The sequence below is a fragment of the Xiphias gladius genome, chromosome 6 (assembly GCF_016859285.1).
Source record: "Xiphias gladius isolate SHS-SW01 ecotype Sanya breed wild chromosome 6, ASM1685928v1, whole genome shotgun sequence".
Classification (NCBI taxonomy): Eukaryota; Metazoa; Chordata; class Actinopteri; order Istiophoriformes; family Xiphiidae; genus Xiphias; species Xiphias gladius.
This window is the reverse complement of record NC_053405.1, coordinates 3,344,422-3,353,259: the sequence shown is the minus strand read 5'-3', so window position 1 is coordinate 3,353,259 and position 8,838 is coordinate 3,344,422. Positions and strand designations below refer to the sequence as shown.

General features: G+C 43.0%; 1 long non-coding RNA gene across 1 annotated transcript; it reads left to right on the top strand.

Annotated features, from left to right (window-relative positions):
• The first annotated feature begins 368 nt into the window (after positions 1-368).
• Positions 369-1,309, top strand: LOC120790923. The gene is made up of 2 exons (XR_005707587.1): positions 369-485; positions 580-1,309. It is a non-coding gene; the product is annotated as an uncharacterized LOC120790923 (long non-coding RNA).
• The last annotated feature ends 7,529 nt before the right edge of the window (positions 1,310-8,838 follow it).

The following is an 8,838-nucleotide window of genomic DNA, read 5'->3' as shown; positions in this document are numbered from 1 at the left end:
TCTGAAATCAGAGCATTACATTTTTGCTTAAAAAAAATCACTTAAACAATTAATCAGTTGTCAAAATTTACTTTGAGCTCTACTCAAAGTTCTGATCGATTTCATCACTGTACTCATAGCTGTTTAATAGTTTTCAATAGCATTACAAATGTTCGCCATGTCTCACCAAACTCAAAATGAAAATCCATGTCGGTGTCACTTCTGGAGAATGTCCAGACAAAAGGCAGCTGAAGGGCTGGTAAACCAGAGAGTCCTTCTGAACCGGAAATTCTCCCTCTTAGGCAACTTGATACGTTGCTCAAAACTGTCTGACATTGCTTTCCATGGCATTTGGACCTCTTTAAAATTCTACAAATTCTCACTCTGCAGGCTGGTACTTCGTCAGTCGTCTATCCAGCAGCCATGTTTGCTCCTCAGGTGGCAGCCAGAGGTGTCCCCGTGGCCGAATTTAACATGGAAGACACGCCGGCCACCATGCGCTTCAAGTATGTTTCATTCGCTATCACCTGTGTGTGTGTGTAACGTTTTCCTTAACTGATGTCACATTGCCGCCATAGACGACATTTCTTATTGTGTTAGGTTCCACTTCCATGGCCCGTGTGGGACCACGTTACCCCCTGCACTGGCACGCCACGAGACGGAACGACCCTGAAAAGGAGTCGAACTGTACACAGACCAGAGTGTATAACACTGGAGGACGTCAGTGGTACAAATACCATGAGTTATGGGTTGAATATAATGAGTACCCAGCATGGATGATGAGGTAATGGACATTGGGTGAATGGAAAAAATAAGAAGAGGCAATCAGATTATTAATTAATCAATGAATCCCTTAATTTCAGCTGTGACACAGATAAAATGTGCAATAAAGGGTAAATATGACTAAATCATAAATAGTTACACATACAGAATTTTAGGCAGTTTCAAGTTGATGGGGTTGTTTGTAGTTTAAAAGTTTTTTTTGTTTTTTTGTTTTTGCATTGGGATATGTTGGGAAAAAGTGACTTAATTGCTATCAAGTTATTTTTTTAAAAACTTTAAAAATTCAACATAGCAGCAAATATTGCTAAAATGTTGCTCCGATGATAAATGACACTAAGCCTCTGTGCTGCCGACACTGAATGTATAAGTTTTATTTGTTCATTTTCATTTGTTAAATTTCTAACTGTGCAATGAAGCAACTGAAAGGCAGAGTGAACCATATCACTCCTTTTGCATTAAATGAATAGTGAGCTCAGACAGTAGGGGGCAGTGTTTAGCTGCTGCTGTGGAGGCTGCTAACTTCCAGTTTGGAGAGAAAAAAAAAAAAATGATCCCTTCAAAAAGGATCTGTGGGCTCTGCCTGGGATGCGTGGTGTGTTTGTGTCAGTTCAGTGAATTCATTGGCTGTGATGATGCCTTCCAGTGAACATGAGTCAGCTCCAGTTAAACCAGGGAAACCAGTGACTGTGCATTTCCTAAGGACGGGTTTTACATGTGGGTCCTCCTCAAGGATTCGTTACATATATGTCAAGGTTTGGACACGATTGGAACAGTTTACTGATGTGAAATGAAGTCCCCTGAAATAAATGAATACTCTTATAAACTGAAGAGTGCCTCGTGCATGTATGTGTGTATTCAAGATCACTTGCATGAGCTGCAAGTGATTCAAGGCTCTGAATCGGTGTGTTACTGCAATGCAAGGCGATGATGACAGTGGTGTGTTTGTAGCTTCTCATCTCTGGGATATTCTGCTCTGGCCCAAGACGGGACAGTGCCTGACATTTCCCAGCCTGGCCGCCACCAACCCATGTGGGATGGACCAAACACTTGGCACGACACAGAAATAAAAGACTAAATTACCAACTAACTAACTTATAGCAGTGATTCCCAAACAGAGGCGCTTGTACGCCAGGGGGATTCTTCGGGAAAGATTTTTAAGCGGCTCGCACAGCTCAATAATCAATAAACGACCCGCTAAGATGGGCTGACTGCACAGGACACACTTCCCAATAACACCTGAACACCACATGCTGTTTAAACAGTCAGCCTGAAGTACTGATAAATGGTTCCCACGGCCTGCTTCTGCACCCCTTAGTGGTAGGAGAACAAATGCAAAACGGACTTTTCCTACAGCAGTTCCCCTGTAAGTGATGGCGGTCAGACTCTACAGTCCTCATTCAGTCAATGATGATTTTTCAAAGCAAAGTCTTTAGTGTGCTATTTCCTCTTGCCCCTCAAGGTAAGAAAGCAGTATCCGGGAAAACAAAAGAGAATTTTGTAATAAAATGACAATAGGTTTAGAAAATACTCAGTTAATGTGTCCAGCTCAGCTTTCTGAGACTGCTGAAATCGGCTGAACTGAAGTGCTTAGAAAACATTTCTACACAGAATGAGGACAGTGGACCCCCCCCCCCCCCAACTTACATAGTAATCGAGTTAGTTAGGGATCTTGTCCTAATATTGCAGTGGTCAGTGACTCTTTAAATGATCAGCATGTGAGTGTTGTATTAAGACAGACTTGTAGAAATCTAAAACCTAAACCTTTTCCTTGAGCAACAATTTCAGGATCACTTCTTGTGTCACTAAAAGGGTTGTGCGTTTATGTCAGGCAAAAAATGCTGGGAGCCACTGGTCTGTAGGCGGTGGTCTGCTTGCGTCGAATACAGGACTGCACCTGACCCCCCCCAAAAAAAGAAAAAATCCCAGACCTCAATCATCTCAGCATAAACACAATGTTCACAGGCCGGTGTCCAGCGTCCAGGTCTGTTAACGCTCATTTGCAGGAGTGGAGGATGTCGACAGAGGTTATTAATATTTGGCTGATCTGATAGCGATGATACCATCTCATTCCCTCCTTCCTCCTCCTCTGCCTTCCTGTGCTCCCCCTCTGATCCTTCCTCAGCGCTGTTTTCCCTCTCAGCTCTCATTTTGTGTGTGTGTGTGTGTGTGTGTGTATGTGTGTGGCGTCTGAGACGCCACGAATCCCTCCCTCCCTTCCCCGGCTACGCCTCCATCACCTGCTCATTAGAGAGAGGATGATGGTCGGACGGTCCCCCATGACTCTGCGCCACAAATAACAGAGCCAATTTCCCGCCTGTTAGGCGGCGATTTCACACCAATCTGAGTTGTACTGCCCAGCTAGGCCTGTCAGAGAGAGAGAGAGAGAGAGAGAAAGAGGGAAATAAGGTAGAAAAGAAAAGCAAAGCAAGGAAAGGGAAAAAGGAGGTCAGAGTGTAATGTGTCTGAAAATACAGGTTCTTTATCCTGTAAACACACCGCCCTCACTAGCCAGCAGATATAAAAAAGTAACTAAGCGCATTCCCTCAACGACTGTACACAAATACCATTTTGACTTATTTTGGGAGAGAGTTCACATTTTAGAGAAGTATTTCGACGTTTGTGGTCAATTAAGTTTATTTGCTTTCTTGCGGGGGAATTGGATTAGAAGATTGACACCAATCTCATGCACTGTATGTGCATCAGATATGGAGCCACAGCCACCGGCCGGTTAGCTTAGCTTAGCAGGTAGCCCGGCTCCGTCCAGAAGTACAAAATCCACCTGCCGTCACCTCTAAAGCTCACCGATCAAGACTTAACATCTCGTTTGTTTTAATTCATCCAAAAACCGAAGAGCAAAAACAGCAGTTTATGGTGGGCTATGTGATGGATGGATCTGTGTTACCTTCGGACAGAGCTGGGCCAGCTGATTCCCCCTGCGTCCAGTTTTTATGCTAGGCTGAGCTGCTGGCCGTAGCTTAGAGTGGTACACATTTCCCAAAATGTGTAACCGTTCCTTTAATGCTAATTTATGCTGCTACTACCACCAGGCAGAAATGGGCAACTGCCCCAGCGCTCCAGATTCACTGGAAATCAATTGACCTAAATTAGTGTGCTTAATTAAAAATTTGTTAGGGAATTTAACTTTCAGTTGTATGGCGCCGGCTTGGTGGATATTCCTAAATAAAGTTTTGCCCAGGGGCTCTCTGCTCTCTCACAGGTCAACCCGGCCACAAATTGCATCACATATTAGAGGAAAATATTCTGCTTTTTAGACATTTCCATTTTATTAGCACCTTTTTACTATGCAGATTAAGATTATACTCACAAAACACATGATCAGTTTCCAAAATATGATGCATGTTTTGTAGATTAACTATCCATCAGAATATGAAGTAGTAGAAATTAGCCCCTCCCCGCAACTACAACATTTAACTGCTGCTAAAATGTTCATGCATCAGCAACACATATTTATATTTATCTACACCTATGTAAGTTTTGTATGTATGTATCTCTCACCCTATCTAAAGATAATATCTGGCTGTATACAAACCTCATCCAGTCCCTGAATTAGACAAGTTAGACACCACACTGAGGGGCTGTTCAGAATGGTGTATTCGAATTACCATATATAATTTCATCACATCAAAAAGCTGGCAAAGCAGGGAGGAGTACCAGCTTCCAGCTTTACGCCTCAGTAGCACTTCAAGGCGCCGTGAATGGGCATCACTGCTTCCTTAATGTGACGTGTTTGCTGGAAAAACAGGGAAACCAGGTGGGGTCTAACGCAGTGAGGAATCTTAAGTGTAAACCAGTGGACGACGAGAAATGGGGAGAGAGAGAGAGGCCGTGAGACGGATCAGAAAGTCCGTGATGGTTTTATGGGCTGCGGGGCCAGAATTTCAGAAATACTGAGGTCAGGAGTCCTCATCCCCAACACTAGCCACCACCCACATCCCCACCCCAAACACCCAAAATAAAGTCTCCAAATGCTCTTAATTATCAGGATTTATCCTGTTATTTGCTCAGTTAACCATTTAACTGGTAGTTGCTGTAAGTTTTTCTTTTCCAACACTGAGGTTTGAATGCTGTTTCAAAGCCCCTCTCTGCACTGCCAGGAATAAAAGTCTGATGGAGAAACACTGAATTCTCTCTTTCTTGGCCTACAAGTAGTCAAAGTAAAACTTATGGCGTCCAAAAAAACTGAAATCAGCCACTCGAATCCCCCTTGTGTGTAATTCTTTTAATTATATGAAATAAAATTCCCTAAAAACAAGACCCCTCAGAGTCCTCAGTGATGGCTACGGCCCTGGGTGGTTGGACTTCATCACACCTAGTAGCGCAGCATGAGGTCTCCAGTGAAGTTTCACTGTTCCAAGGAGGCTTCAAGTGAAAGATGAAATGCCAACCCTGTCTCCTAGAAATTGCCTTTTATACACAACTCATTTGCAACAGAAAATCCATTTTGAAGGAAACATAAACGGGACCGGATGATGTTTTCTCGTCACATAATTAGGAAATGTTGCTAATTTACATTTTTGGTGAGTTGCAAATATGATCTTGAACATTTCGGTAAAATGTTCACAAAAAACTTTTTTTTGTTGTTGTTGTTTCCACTAAAATGTCTGATCTTGCATCTAAATATCCACTTGTAGTGAATCCAGGATCATTAAACTGTTTTATGGTTCTGTTTAGACTCATAACAGCACTTGATTAAGGTCAGGGAAAGACCCCGGTCTGGTTTAATACCATAGATGGTCACAGTAATTTAGTCAAAACCGCCATCTTTCCCCAAACCCTAACCAAAGCGCTTTTGTTGCCTGAACCTAACAACGCGTCATGCGTCTTGTACGTCCGCCATCCTGTGCTACATTAATAAACGCAGCGCTTCGTTCGTTCAAACACACGCTGCCTCTGGACATCATCCAGCCGTTGATTACGTTGCCACCACAACATATTTGGGAAAAACAACTTCGTAGTATATGAACGTGATTTCTGGGAGACGGGGTTGTAAATGCAGGACTTTCACTGATAACGGAATATTTTTTACACTGCGGCATTTATACATTTTCTTGAGGCCCTTATCTGTGTGAATTAGAAATGCCTGACCTTGGTGACTCCTGGTGGTAGAGTCCAAAAAGACACTATGGCCGACACTATGGGAACACGCCAGTTATCACCAGAATAACTTGATTTTTCTGCAAACACAAGCTTATGCCATCAGATACCATAATAACCACATAAAAATTCTTCAAACGGGCTTTTAGGTAAAGCATCTGTACACTGGCCCCCCCCTCCCTGTCAGTCAGTCAGTGCTGGAAACCAGAGTGACTTCCTTTATGAAATGATGGCGGGTGGTGGCTCAGACTAGAACAAGTCTTGCAATGAAGAGAGGAATTACAGCATCCTCTCCTCTGCAGCCAGGGCCGGCGCGAGGTTGCGGTGAATATCTCCGTCAATGTCACTGTGTCACCAGCAAACCACGTCAGTACGGTTATATTCCTCCCCGCGGCAGCCCCTCTCGCCACCAGTTTTATGAGCTGTGTGCCCACATGTGACCTCTAATGGACAGGGGCTCGTGTTTGTCTGTGTGTCCGCCGGTGGCTGCGTGACATGGCGGATGGGAGCAGTTTAGGTGATTTCCCAGAAGTTTGCCGGCTTTATTTTATGCAAACATTTGAAAATATTTAATGAGTATTTGTTCAGAATTATCACCTCGGGCCACATGTTTGCCTTTCAGTATTTCTGTAGCTGTTTGGATCGTTAAAAGGAGAGAAAATAAGACGCAAAGCAACAGTGGATCGTGAGTAAAGTCGTGTAAATCAGTATATATAGACTAATATTTAAAAAGCAAATGACTGCACAGAGCATTTTTGTCCTATTTTGATCAGTGTAGATGTTCATATTCCCACATCCCCAAGGATGTAGTTTATGCCAACACCTTGGGTTACCTAATGGACCGACTTGATTAAATGTACAATGTGTGTGTGTGTGTGTGTGTGTGTGTGTGTGTGTGTGTGTGTGTGTGTGTGTGTGTGTGTGTGAATAATTTGTCTCCCCACAACTTCTCATTCAGCCGACAGAAATTGCAATTAGAGAATATACCCCCCCCCCCTTGCAAACTGGAGCGCATATTTTATTCATTCGTTTTGCAAACTGTGAAAGTGAATTAACTTTGGGCCGCGAGTCCACGGACGCCCACCCCGCCATCCACCATCATACCTGCTACTCTCGGAGCTCTCTTTTTGTGAGGACCTCGTGTGTCCGCACAGACGGAGAGTTGAAGTCATCATTCCGGATTTTGATTTTGATACGTTAGTACTTACACACTTGTGAGGACCTTCGTTGATTTAATGAACTCCCTAGCCCCAAACCTAAACGATTCTTAACCTCCAAACAGCACTTTGAAGAGGTGAGGACCAGACACGTCTCCATTTTCCAAAATGTCCTCACTGCTAAAGAATTTCTTCCAAAAATGTTGTCACTTTTCAACAGAAATCATCCCGTCCCAAAATTTTCTCCCTTTACAAAACTTTCTTCATGTTACAAAAATGTCATCACGTAAAACATCTTCCAGAATTGATCCCAGTTTTCAAAAATGTCTTTACAGTTCAAAATTGTCCTCACTCCCCAAAAATGTCCTTACTTTCCAAAGACACTTTTCAAAACTGTCCCCGGTTTCCACATTGTCCTCACCTTCAATAATCTTTCTAATGATCAAATTGGTCCTTATGAAGATAGAAGTTCAGGAGCGTGCACACACACACACACACACACACACACACACACACACACACACACACACACACACACAGATTTTGTTTACCGGCTCCTCCATGGTAGAGTTGAGTGCTAATGTGTTGCTGTGGGAACTAAGATGCGTGCGGCGCCTCAGCAGAAGGAAGCCTGCAGCACTGCTACTGTATACACCCTTCTCTCATCATTTCTCAGGCACTGTTGAGCAATAAAGGGGTGCATGGGCCTCTGCACGTACGCTCGTCTACATGGACATTTATCTCCAAAATGTCAACTTTTCATCCACTAAGAAAAAAGTGCCTTTTTTGAGCTTTAATCCAAAAGGCTTTTGAAAGTTTATTTATTTATTTATTTATTTATTTATTTTTTTTTTTTTTTATCAGCACCAAGGACGGACCAGTTCTTGACTGCAGCTCTGTGGAGCTTTTTAGCCTCTTATAGTTCATTGTTTCGGCTTTGCTGCACATCTACTGTACGATTCGGTCTCAGAGTCTCCAGCAGCAGCAGGCAGCTTTTTTCAGCAAATACACTCTAAAAACCCACTGTCCACTACCTGACCAGCACCAAACAGCAGCCGGACACAGTTAGAGAATAGCCGGTGAACACAGTGGAGCATTTAGCAGCTAAAGAGTCAGATCATTTTCTCAGTGGTTGGTGGAGACCAAAACAGAGGTAAAAGGAGAGAGGAGATTGGAGAGTGGACTAATAGTCACCAGAAATATGAACCTACTTGATTAAATTTGTTGGTCTGTGTCTGCAATCAGTTACTCCATATACACATTCAACAAACAGATCATTCATAACAGCCATACAGGCAAAAACAAGTCAGGGTTGCAAAATTAGTCGGATAATTTGTCAGTTTTTCTGCTCCTCGGTGGTCAAAATGGACGAATCCAATTGCTCCGCCTCTGTTGGATCTGTAAATAAGCCGCTGTTTGCTAACACGTCATGCCACAAGGGCTCAGACTACACACTAACATTTCCTTTTAAAGATGATCGCTGTGTCTTTAGGCAAAGATTAGGCAGTCACAGAGTCATACATTTATGCTGTGACAGGCAGACGAGGCAGACTAAACACTGGAGTCAGTCATAGCTTTCAAGACTTGCAGGACATACACGCGTGATCTCGCTTATCCACTTGACAGTTACTGTGGAAATAAGTTAGTTTAACTTTCAGTGTTTTTTATACCGTGTCATGCTTCAATTATATGTGCCGTTTGCAGTTCGTTTTCTTTTGTTTCATTGTGTGTTTCTGCATGTCCATGTTCCACGACTGAATCTGTCTTTTTGTTTTAGGTTTTTTTTGTTTTTCTTGTTTTTCTT